Source organism: Cryptomeria japonica, chromosome 1 (assembly GCF_030272615.1).
Source record: "Cryptomeria japonica chromosome 1, Sugi_1.0, whole genome shotgun sequence".
Taxonomy (NCBI): Eukaryota; Viridiplantae; Streptophyta; class Pinopsida; order Cupressales; family Cupressaceae; genus Cryptomeria; species Cryptomeria japonica.
The window spans coordinates 660,685,017-660,697,456 of record NC_081405.1 but is presented as its reverse complement, the minus strand read 5'-3'; positions in this window follow the sequence as shown (position 1 = coordinate 660,697,456).

The following is a 12,440-nucleotide window of genomic DNA, read 5'->3' as shown; positions in this document are numbered from 1 at the left end:
TAATAATCACCATTTGTTACTAATTTTTGCACAAAAAATAATTTCATTAAACTTTTACCAAAATATGGAAACGACAATAAGTTTAAGACAAAGACTTACATTCTTAGACTAAAAGGGGTAAACTTGCATTCTTACACTAAAAGGGGTAAGCACGTGACATATCCCTAGACCTAGAAATATTCTTTGAGGGACCAATTCTTGGGCCTTGCCTACATATTCATAAGACAACTAGAGGCTCTGTAGTTTTCACACAATAATAAAAAAGACTCAATTCTTGCAATGGAAATGAGATCTCTAGCCTCTCTTTTGAATCACAACCATTAATTGAGCTTATACTTACAATATAGATCATACACAATAGTATGGCAACAAGTGTGTCTTAGATAAATGTTAGGACACAAGCAGCAATATCCTAACACAAAACCACATAATGACCAACTCATTCATACATCACATTTAAACATGGTGACTAATTGAAAATAGTTGGTATGTGTTATTTTACTACATGCTTATTTGCATTACCTAGTTCACTAGCACATAAGCCTTTTAAAATAAGATGACAAAAGGGAAAAGAAAACTAGTGCATCTCATATGAAGCAATGGGTCCATCATTTTCTTGGTTCATAGCCACCTACTTAGACATAAATGTTACAACAAACAACACATCTCGCTATCAATAAGATATATGTAACACCTTGAACCTTGAGTTGTTGGATCTTGACATGCATCTATCAATTGTATATCCTACTAGTGAAAATCAGCTAAATTCTAAGATATGATAGTTATTTCTCTTATCATCTATTATTTGCATCTTTGTAGGATAGCCGAACTATATCATATTTGTATCAGACTCAATTCTAACATATAAAATTATTTTATAGCTAGAAAAACATAATTATTGATGTTTTATTATTTTACTGCAATTAGAACTATTGGTTATGCTATCAATCACCCAAATGGGTTTAATAACTAGAACATAAATAAAAATACATCAAGCGTGAGATAGCACTAGCATCACACACATCTTTTAATACACAAGCCTTATACTAAACTCTTGACATAGATATAGCTCATGTGGCATCAATTTCTTAGATGTAAGTGGCAAAAGCTTGACTAAATATTATAAAAGTGTGTAGATCTTGATATCCATCACCTACATGTCGCTGGTGAAATCCAATATATATATATATATATATATATATATATATATATATATATATATATATATATATATATATATATATATATATATATATATATATATATCTTTTGGTAGTAGACACTCATTACTTTTATCAAATTAGAGCAATGATAAGCTTATCTATGGACAAGTCATGTGTTTCACAATCTATTCGATCACCTAGGGATGAGTAAGATGAGATACATTGTAAGAGAATGATTGTCTTCTACCTATTCTCTTATAGTGTCTATCTCTCAACCATAATTTTGATGCCCAAGAAGTCAACTTTGGTATCTTTCTCACTTCTAGTAACTAAATGGTACATGTCAATGGAATCTAACTAATATTATAACAAGGGTTCACACCTTGGACTGATTGATCTTGCTACATTATTAATTAAACTATGACTTTAGACTTATAGAATTTTGAAGTTTGGTTTATCAATGAGTAACATATTATAACCACATAAAAGTGGCTTATAGCTACACACATAGACATAAGATAGTACAATCTTATAAGGTAAATTTAATTTCAACAATCATCCACTTAATTCATTTATAACTCCACAAGCAAAGTAATTAATATAATATTTTCATTTATCATAAGGACTATTTAGTCACATGACCTCTCAAATTGACATCCCAAAAAAAATTACCATTCCTATTATATATGGCCCAAAAATAAAATAAAAAACCTTTTTATCAAACAAAAGTCACAAGATTACTCAAATCCTCTATTTTAGAGCCTTCTATTATGCACTATTATGTTGCATTTTATCGAAAACATAACAAGTATTTATGAAGGTAGGAACTTTAACAACTCGATTGCATATATTTATTAATACAAACATTTCTATCAAATTTATGTCAAGAATTTGGTATGTAAGCATTTAATCAACAAATGCCATGTGTTTTAGAACAAGCATTATACAATCAAAAACTATTATTTTTGCAAACATTGTGAAATTATCAAGTACTAGTGTAAAGAAAATACTTCGTAAGGCAATTATTAGGTATACAATAGAAACCTAACATACACAAGGTTGTTAGGCTTCCTCAACTTTATGCAACTTTCAACATAGCCTTACAAACGTTGAAAAGCTTCAAGACTTTGAATGATAACTAATCAACATGCAAGTCCACATTAAGACAACGGAAATACATATACAAATTTATTCAGTGATCTTTTAAATCAAGTCAATTATCATAAGTTCTCGATTTACAAATTTCTCTAATTCATAAAGTTTCACTTTCCCAATTATCTTATTGTCTGCTTTCTCAAATATTATATTAACTAGATGAATCCCTTTACCCCAGAGTCATGATATCATTTAGGACAAGTTCAATTCATTTATGGTGTAGTTTAGTAATTAGGATAAAAATACATTTATTGAAGTTGTAAGTAAAAATATTTATGTATAATACATAATTTAAGTAGTGTTTCCAACTTAATATTGTCGTAACATGCATCAAGATATACCAAGTCCTTGATATAGGTCCACATTGGAGGGTTCATTACTCTGACCTCCCCTATCTTTATCCAACCTCTACTGAAAAATGATTTATTATTGTAATGGTGAAATATGCATACCTAGATGCTAGTTCCCATTTAATTTTAGGCCCACTTTACGAGAATAAATTAATACATCTACATATCAGCAAATAGTGCATTCTTGTGCAAACTATTCCTGAATTCATCATTTGTCCCAGCTTTACTCATGATACATATATTTTAATACATTCTCGCTAATTATCATTTTATTACATTTATGTACTGTAATGTCGTATTTTGTAAGTGCCCTAGTTTTTGGCCCTATAATCACAATTTTCATTCAACTAAGAGATGTACGATGGTTAGAGACATAACTTTACCAGATAGATCTTGATTGAGACTCCTTAATCATGTTCGTTATAGGATCAAACTTTCCTACTAGAATTAGGAGCATATTTTAATCATCATTGTAGTTTAAATAATGTGCATGTGTATTCCTGTTTGGATTTCCCAATGACTCATTCATGTTATGAAGCCACAGGGGATCATACAAGGCATCTTGAGCCTATCATTTATTCAAGTACAGGGGCACAAAAGTACATCTGTCATTCGGCCTCCTAAGGGGCACGAAAGTACATCCATCATTCGGCCTCCTACTTAACTTGGATGAAATTTCAAGCTACTTTCTCTCCTTATATGCCCACATCTCCCCTCCATAAAGACACGAAAAAATTAGATGAAGCTTTAAAGAAATCTTCATCATCATTAATTAATATATATATTAACCATTAAAAAAATTACATCCATTTCTATATGGATGACAACAACAAATCAGCAATATCATGGTTTATGCATTGTGCATTAGACCCAATCACTTATAAAATGCACAAGGATTGTATGACTGAATATTATTTATTTATTCAAATTCCTACTTGGTCAATCCCCCTTGATTTGATTAAGTTCTTATTCTTTTGTTCTTTCAACATGTGTGTGCATGTGTGTGTGTGTGAGAGAGAGAGAGAGAGAGTATTTCAGCAAACATAAATAATATACTTAATACATCATAAATCCACATTAATCCTCCTAGATTTGGTTGATGGTAATAAGAAAAATCTTTGTCCTTATTTTCTTACAACATATCGGATACCTTCTAATGCTTATCTAAATCTAATCTCCCCTTTTCATATTCATCCATTTGTAATCTTTACATCAAAGAGTCATACCCTTTGAGCATTTATGAGACGTATCTTCTTATTCCCTTTACTTAACTTAAACCACACCTTATAAAGCAGCATTACTAATTATATTCATCCATTTGTAATCTTTACATCAAAGAGTCATACCCTTTGAGCATTTATGAGACGTATCTTCTTATTCCCTTTACTTAACTTAAACCACACCTTATAAAGCAGCATTACTAATTATAATTAATTTGCAGCTATTGATATGTACATTAAATCACATCATTTGGTGATTATAATATAATCACTCCCAATAGCCAAATACCGTATTATAGTCAATGCATAGCACTCTTTCCAATGAAGTCAAATGTTGCATTACAGTTGTTACCTTGTATTGATCTCTATTGATGTTTATTTTAAACATGATTTTTGCCTACATTAGACTCATCACTCATAATAATTGTTGTGTATTCGTTAGACTTGAACACTATTATCATAGGCAATTAATATGTACTTGTATCAATATTAATCTTCATTAGTTATCTTGCATGTTAAGAAAGGGGGCAGGCCAAGACAGGAGTTATTTGTTTTTCCTTTAGATGATTAGATGCAATGCTTTTCTTCTTAAAACATCTCATCAGTTGTCTCATTTTTCTGATAATCTTTGGCTTTCTACAAAAACTCATTAAGTCTTATAAATAAAACAGTTTTCTTGATTATTGATATCTTCTCTACGCTAGGACATGACAATCCTCCCTTCCTGAGATTACTTGTCCTCAAGAAAAGTTAGTTTCATAATCCAAACCAACCTTTAGAGCTTGTGGTGTAATTAGCTTCTGATGTGCAACTCTGTTGTTATCCTAATTTAACTAAGACGCGTAACAATATCTAGAGTTGGCAAGGGGTTTAAGTTTCCCTCATCCTTGTTTCTCGTCACTTAGATTTGATTGTCCCAATGTTTGCATCATATCATTGATATCTCTTGACATTAAAGAAAGAACTTGTATATCTAGATGAGGACTAGAAGCATAACACATATCTATGACCTAAAATGCAATGTTCCTAAATAAATGTCTATAGACTATAGACACTCATGGAGTAGACAAACACATCAGATATGAACCAAACATGGGGCGCACACATAAAAACATGATGCATACACATGGATATATGCAAACATGGAGCATACACGTGAATACATGTATTGTTAGATTCCTTCTTATTGAGTAGAATAATTCATTGATTCATCTTTACCCTGCAAAATCGCAGGATCATGCTCTGATCCCATTTGTAATGTCCCATTTTGTAAATGCCCTAGTTTTTTCACTATAATCACAATTTTCATTGAACTAAGAGATGTATGATTGTTAGAGGTGTAAATTTACCAAATAGATCTTGATTGAGACCCCTTAATCACGTTCGATATAAGATCAACCTTTCCTACTAGGGTTAGGAACATTATCTTAATCATCATTGTAACTTACACAATGTGCATGTGGATTCTTGTTTGGCATTCTCAATAATTCATCCACCTTATGAAACCCATGGGAGATCATACAAGATGCCTTGAGCCTATCCTTCAAGTTCAAGGTCACAGAAGTAATCTGTCATTCAGACTCCTACTTAACTCGAACAAAACTTTAGGCTACTTTCCCTCTTTATGCCCATATTTTCCCTCCATAACGAAATGAGAGACAGAGAGAGAGAGAGAGAGAGAGAGAGAGAGAGAGATAAATATATATTTACAATAATATGTTAATTACATCCATTTCTATATGCACGACAAAATAGCAAATCAGTAATATCATGGTCTATGCAGTATGCATCATACCCAATCCCTTATAAAATACAAGAATTGTATGAATGAATATTATTTATTTATTCAGATTCCTACTTGATCAATCCCCCTTGATTTGATTTGATTACTCATCTATCTATCTATCTATCTATCTATCTATCTATCTATCTATCTATATATATATATATAGACATAAATAATATACTTAATAGCATAGTTCAACATTAATCCTCCTAGATTCGACTGATTGTAATAAGCAAAAAATCGAACCCTAGATGTTCCCCCACTCCATAGAGAGAGAAAGGAGGTCACTAGGGTTGACGGTTTTCACTTAGGAGAGACTTTACATTCAAAAGAGGGGTTGAAACCCACAAGATCCAATCTCACACAATGCAAGACTGGATTCTAAATGAGTTTCAAGGGTTGAGACAACAAGGATACCCTCTTTTGTAAAGAATGTAGATAGGATGATTGAACTAGGAATGCATGTAAAGTAAGAAAGATTCTCTTGTAGACGGAGATAGGGACATAGGATGAAGCTACGGACCTGAAATTAGCAGTAAAATGTCGAGACGATGTTGTTCTACAAATTTGAGCAAAAGTTGACGGGACAATGGCGCCCGGAGCGCACACGGTCCTCCGAAAAATCCACGAAACGAAGGGGGATCTGTTCGTCTCTGCACAAGGATTCCAGATCTTCAATTACAGCCGCGTACCTGCAACCTTGTTATAAGAATGTTTGTATTCTTACATGCGAAGGTGTAAGGATGTTGTATGTTGTATATTGTAAATGATCTCCTCTTCAATGGTTGAATCCTTGTCTTTGAATGCAACACCTAGCCTTGAATGGAGACTTAGAATACTCAATTGCGTGAAAGAATGCTTGAATGTTTGAATGTTTGAATATCGCTTCCGCCTCTTGCTCTTGCTTATTTCCTTCCTCCCTTTCTAGGAGAGGAAAAGTAGTTTATATACTTGTCAATTAGGGTTGAGAGACTGATTTTTTCGACCTTAGGCCGACCTAGAAACATTGTTTTCCAAATTGCAAACTTAAAGACCCGATGCCCAACAAGAGACCGGGCCCAAAATAGGGCTAGGGACCAGGGCGCCCAGCGCCCTGGTCCCACCTCCTGGGACAGCAGGGTGCAAGGAAGGATCAGGCTAAGGTGCAGAAATATGCAGTTTTTGATGTCGCAAATAGGTTTCGAGGTCTCCATTCAGGTTCAACGTTGCGCCGCCATCGTAAAGACCCAAATGCAGTCGAAATTGCAAGTGTCACAATTTTAGGACGCTACATTTAGCCCCCACTTTAGCGGGAGTATAAGCGTACGCCCATACTTCCGGTAAAGTACAAGGAAACAATGTTGAAAGACTTTCACCACGTCAAGGAGGCAAGATACACCAAGCCCCCAGTGGACTAAGGATCTTACAAATTCGATTGACAAAGTAAAAGGTAAGATCACAAGGGAGAACCATGACTGTCAGTAGTAAGGTTCCCTCACTATGAGTCATGCAACAAAAATACCAAAAATTTTCAAGGCAAAGCTAAATTCGCCAAGAAATTTTCAAGTATCTTGAAGAGATATGAACGGGGTGTATGCCCCCCTACGTTAAAGCGATCGTACACGCCTCATCGGGGGTGATTGCTTTAAGGTAGTGATACATATAAGAAATGAGAAGGGAAAGGAGCACGTTATCGCAAAGATTTAGCCCCCAAGTGTGAGATAAACCCAAGGATAATAGACACAAAGCACAAGGTGACTTCGCTTTCCTCGGGGTCAGTATGTTGTATGATAATTCATGTATATCATATGTATGTATGCATAATTGTTCTTCATTCCCCAATCAAGGAAGGTCACCTAGAAGAAGGGAACACATGTGTCTTTTGAGTCAACATGAGAGAGACCAAAAGAGATCTCAATGCTTTGCATCGTCCTCAAGTAGACAACACTAAGGACAATAAATAGAAGAATGAGAGTAACACATAGAAGAAGTAACAAAAGAGATCAAGAGAGGAGGAGAGAGTCTACTATGCTAATGTTACTAGTCTAGCACGTCATCCACCCCCCGATCTTGCTGATCAATATTTCGGGAAGGCAGGAAACACGCTAGAGGAGGAACATCCAACATAGCAGATGGAGCTATCACAAGATCCAAACAAGGGCTATGTTCATGTTCCACGCCATGTTGTTCTTGTCTAGGAGCTAGGATAAAAATAGGATCTTTAACTCGCATAGGATCAAGACCATCATGCATCTTATGTTTAGGAGATTTTGGCTCAATTTTCGGCTGAGGAGAAAATGGAATAATGCTAGCTGAAGGTGTTTTTGGGGATTGCAAAGTTTGAGAAGCAGCTGCCTGAGCTCTAAGACGACGCTTTCATCGGCGTTCACGTGCAGAACGATTTCGTCTAGTCTTAGTAGGAAGTTGAGAAGAGTGAGGAGGAGGAATGTTCTCATCCTTATCACTTGGGTGTTTAGGTTGTGGTCTCTTAGGTTGAATAATAGGAGAAGAGGAAGGTCTCTTCTCTCTATAAGAGGAAGGAGGTGGAACTGCTCCATATAAAGGAGGAATATTTGGTTTAGGAAGGAGACCAAGTCCATCATGACGAGGAGGTATAGGTCTACCTTTAGGAAGTTTATTAGATATAGACATAGTCACATTCATAGGGATGGGTTGGGAATCTTCTTGAGGAAAGACATTAGTTTTATCTTTCAAAGGAGGAACTTCCTTCTCAAGAATGATAGGAATATCAAATTTGGGTGTTCTAGGTTCACTTAGAGATAGGATCATATCTTTTTTCCACTTTTGATAAGATTTGAAAAGATGATCACTCCGCGGTGGAAGAGATTGGAATTGTTTAGGCCAAAAATAATCAATAGGAACGCTAGAAGTTCTTTCAGCTGGTTTAAAGAGACTATGATTGACAGTAACAATTTCACCATTATGGGGAAATTTCAAACACTTGTGAATAGGAGAAGCAATAGCTTTCATGGAAGATAGCCAAGGATAGCCTAGCTTCACACGAAATTGTTCGGACGATGGAATAATAGCAAAGCTCACATCAAGAGATTTGTTATGGACCTCAATAGGTAATGTAATAGAACCAATTGCAGGAGAAGAAAATGCATCAAATAATTTAACAACCACATTTGTTTCGTCATAGATCACGTGATTCAATTGCAAAGTAAAAAGAAATTCTTCAGTAATGACATCAACCATACAAGAAGGATCAATAAGCACTCCACGGCAAGGTGTATTCTTAACTTTTGCAACTATATATAAAGGACCATCAGGTGCCCTGATAGTTTCACTGGAATCAAATGTGATGGAAGGTTCTTTAGGGATTTTATGCTACTCTACAAAGTTAATTACATTCGGAGTCATAGACACAAGACTATCAGGTGAGAAAGAGGAATCATTAGTCTCAATCACATTAGAGGTATGAGAAGGTAATGGATCAGTAAAAATCTTAAGATTTTGGTTAGGAGGAGCTACAGATGTGTTGCCTTTATCATTCACACCAGAAACAGAGATAGTATTATTATCAATCAAATCTTGAATTTTACCCTTTAAAGCGAAACATTTTTCGGTATCATGCCCAGGTTGACGATGAAATTGACAAAAAGATTTGTTATCAAAATAGGGTGAATTAATCTTTGTAGGGTCTATTTTCTTTATAGGAGGAAGAGTAAGCACATTTTGTTCCAATAACTTATTCATAATACTATGCAATGATTCATTCAAAGGAGTAAACTTTCTTTCTTTCTTGAAAAACTTAGAAATAGGAGGCACGCCTGATGCTGCATTCACATTGTTGTTGATGATGTTTTCATTGAATTTAATGGACTCTCTGTTCGGTTTAAACTTCCCAAATGGTTGTTGACTACTATCACCCTTATCACTCGGAGCCATAGGATTTGCTTGTTCCATTTGGCTCACAGTCAGTTGATAATTGTGAAGAGTTGCGCACAACTGTTGGAAAGAAGTAAACTCAAAAAACAAAAGTTTTTCTCTAATATCTTTTTGTAAATTAGAAATAAAGATTCTTTGAATATCATTGTCAGGTACTGGAAAAGAAATTTGAGCATACAAATGCTTATATCTACCAATGAAATCAATCACTTTTTCTTTAACACCTTGTTTACAATGCATTAAATCAATCAAAGTAACTTTAGGACTTATATTGTTTTGAAATTGTTGAATAAAAGCATTTGCAAGTTGTTGGAAAGAAGTAATAGAATAGGAAGGCAACGAGCAATACCATTGTAGAGCCTTATCCCTTAATGTTCTAGTAAACAGTTTTGCAAGCAACCTTTGGTCATGAGCAAAATCAGTACATATTGTTTGAAAGGTCTTAACATGTGTTAGAGGATCACCTTAAACATTATAAAGCTCCAATTGCAGGATTTCAACATGTTTAGGGGGGATAGCTCGAACAATGTCAAGAGAAAGTGGGCTCGCAACATCAAATGTGGGCACACTAAACTTAGATTGATTCATAGAGGCAATTTGCTGTTGTAAAGAAGAGACAGTTTGTGCAAGATTGTTAATGGTCACTTCAGTCGAAGAGTTCATATTAGACGTGTTAGATTGTGATGGAGGTATCATGTTATTGAAAGAAGGTATTGATTGAGAGTAAGGTGGTGGGACACTATGATAGTTAGTCATAGGAGATGATTGGAAAGAAGGAACACTACAAGGAGGAATGGAATGGTTAAATGAATTGCCCCCTTGCGTCATGTTCATTTGTGGAGATGAAATAGGAACACTCATTGAAGGAATGAATGAAGAAGTAGATTGCCCCCATGACTGGTGATCATAGGTGGAATATTGAAGTAGTCATTATGTTTGATGTAAAAGTAGGTATACTAGCAATAGAAGTTGTCAAAGGAATAGAATGATTAACTTGAGTAGGAGGTTGTGTATAACCTAAAGTTTCGGCACAACTCTTCATAGGCATCACATTCAAATCCACAATGTGTGCAATACTATGCAAAATATCAATTCCATTCTTATCACTTTGAACCATACGTTTTAGACCCTCAATTAATGAAAGAGCTTAACTATCAGGGTATTCTTGAGACATCCATTGTCGAAAATCATCAAATTGGTTATCCAATTTCGAAAGTTGTTCTACGGAAACCTCATGGAGAGCTTCTTCATCATTAAGAGGATTAGAGGAATAACCCATGTCCTCGTTAAAAAGGCCATTCAAATTAGGTTCCATCTCCTCAGTAATTAAACCTTGGAAAGACTTAATTCTAAGGCTTCGTCTAACGGGAATAGTGTAAGTAGGGCTTATTGTTGTAAAACTCATGCACTAAAGAGAGAGAGAGAGAAGATTTTGAATTTTAGAGGTAGCAAATTTCAATAAAATCAGCCAATCTCCTAGATTTAAGCTGTTAAATACAATCAGGACAATCTCCCGAAATTTCGAAAAAAATGTCAGTGACCGTGGCGAACGGAGTGCACACGGTCCTCGCTACTTTTTTCGAAATTTTCAGGGATGAAAGCTATGATGATTTTAAAGCTAATCTAAAAAAATTGAGTGATTTTACGATCTGTAGATAAGCCAAATTAAAGTTGCAATCTCAAAATTGAACCCTACCAAGATTGTTGAAAAATGCAAATTTTGAATTTTGAAAAAGAGAGGGAAACTGAAATTTTGAATTTTATGATTTTAGAGGGAATACTGAAAGCAATGCAAGCTTTGAAATTTAAAAGTTGACTCGATTTCATGCAAAATTCAAATTTCAAAGCAGAAATCAAAGTTGTTGCAATTAAACACTTAATTTCAAAAGTCACAAACTGCAAGAATTTAAATAAAACACTAAAATTTTGAATGAATGCCAACACACTTTTCAGATTTAGGACTATAAGAAACACAATTTTAACACAAATTTCAATTTCAACAATTTTTGAATGATTATAAGCCCTAATCCAAGCAATCACTAGACCAACTTTGACTTTAATTTTGAAAGTGTTAGAATTGATAAAATCAGCCAAGATTCTAGATTTTAACAGAAAAATATAGTAAGATATAGCTCCCGAAATTCCAGAAAAAAATGTCGGGGACGATGGCGCTCGGGGTGCACACGGTCCTCGCAACTTTTTTCAAAATTTTCAGGGATGAGAGATATTGTGATGTTGTTGCGGAATCCAAAGTTACAGCCGATTTGGAGGTGTTTTGATCAGTGAAATCATCAGCCAAAAGTTGAATCAAGAGGGCTTTAAAAATTAGGGTTTTGACACTTAACCACTTAATTTTCAGAATTAAAGCACAAATATGAATTGACAATTTGCAATAGAAGGGTAGATCTAAAACAAGCATTAACAATTAAACATTTCACAAGCTCAATTACTAAAAAGAAAATTTTAGGGTTTTTATGCAATTAACCTCTAAAATTTGCAAAAGATCAAACATGGAAATGTAATTAAGGAAGCAAATTTTTCAGATCTAACCATGAATAATCAGAATTAGGATGTTCACGTCGGGTTCACCAAAATGTAAAGCGGAAAATCGAACCCTAGATGTTCCCCCACTCCATAGAGAGAGAAAGGAGGTCACTAGGGTTGACGGTTTTCACCTAGGAGAGACTTTACATTCAAAAGAGGGGTTGAAACCCACAAGATCCAATCTCACACAATGCAAGACTGGATTCTAAATGAGTTTCAAGGGTTGAGACAACAAGGATACCCTCTTTTGTAAAGAATGTAGATAGGATGATTGAACTAGGAATGCATGTAAAGTAAGAAAGATTCTCTTGTAGACGGAGATAGGGACACA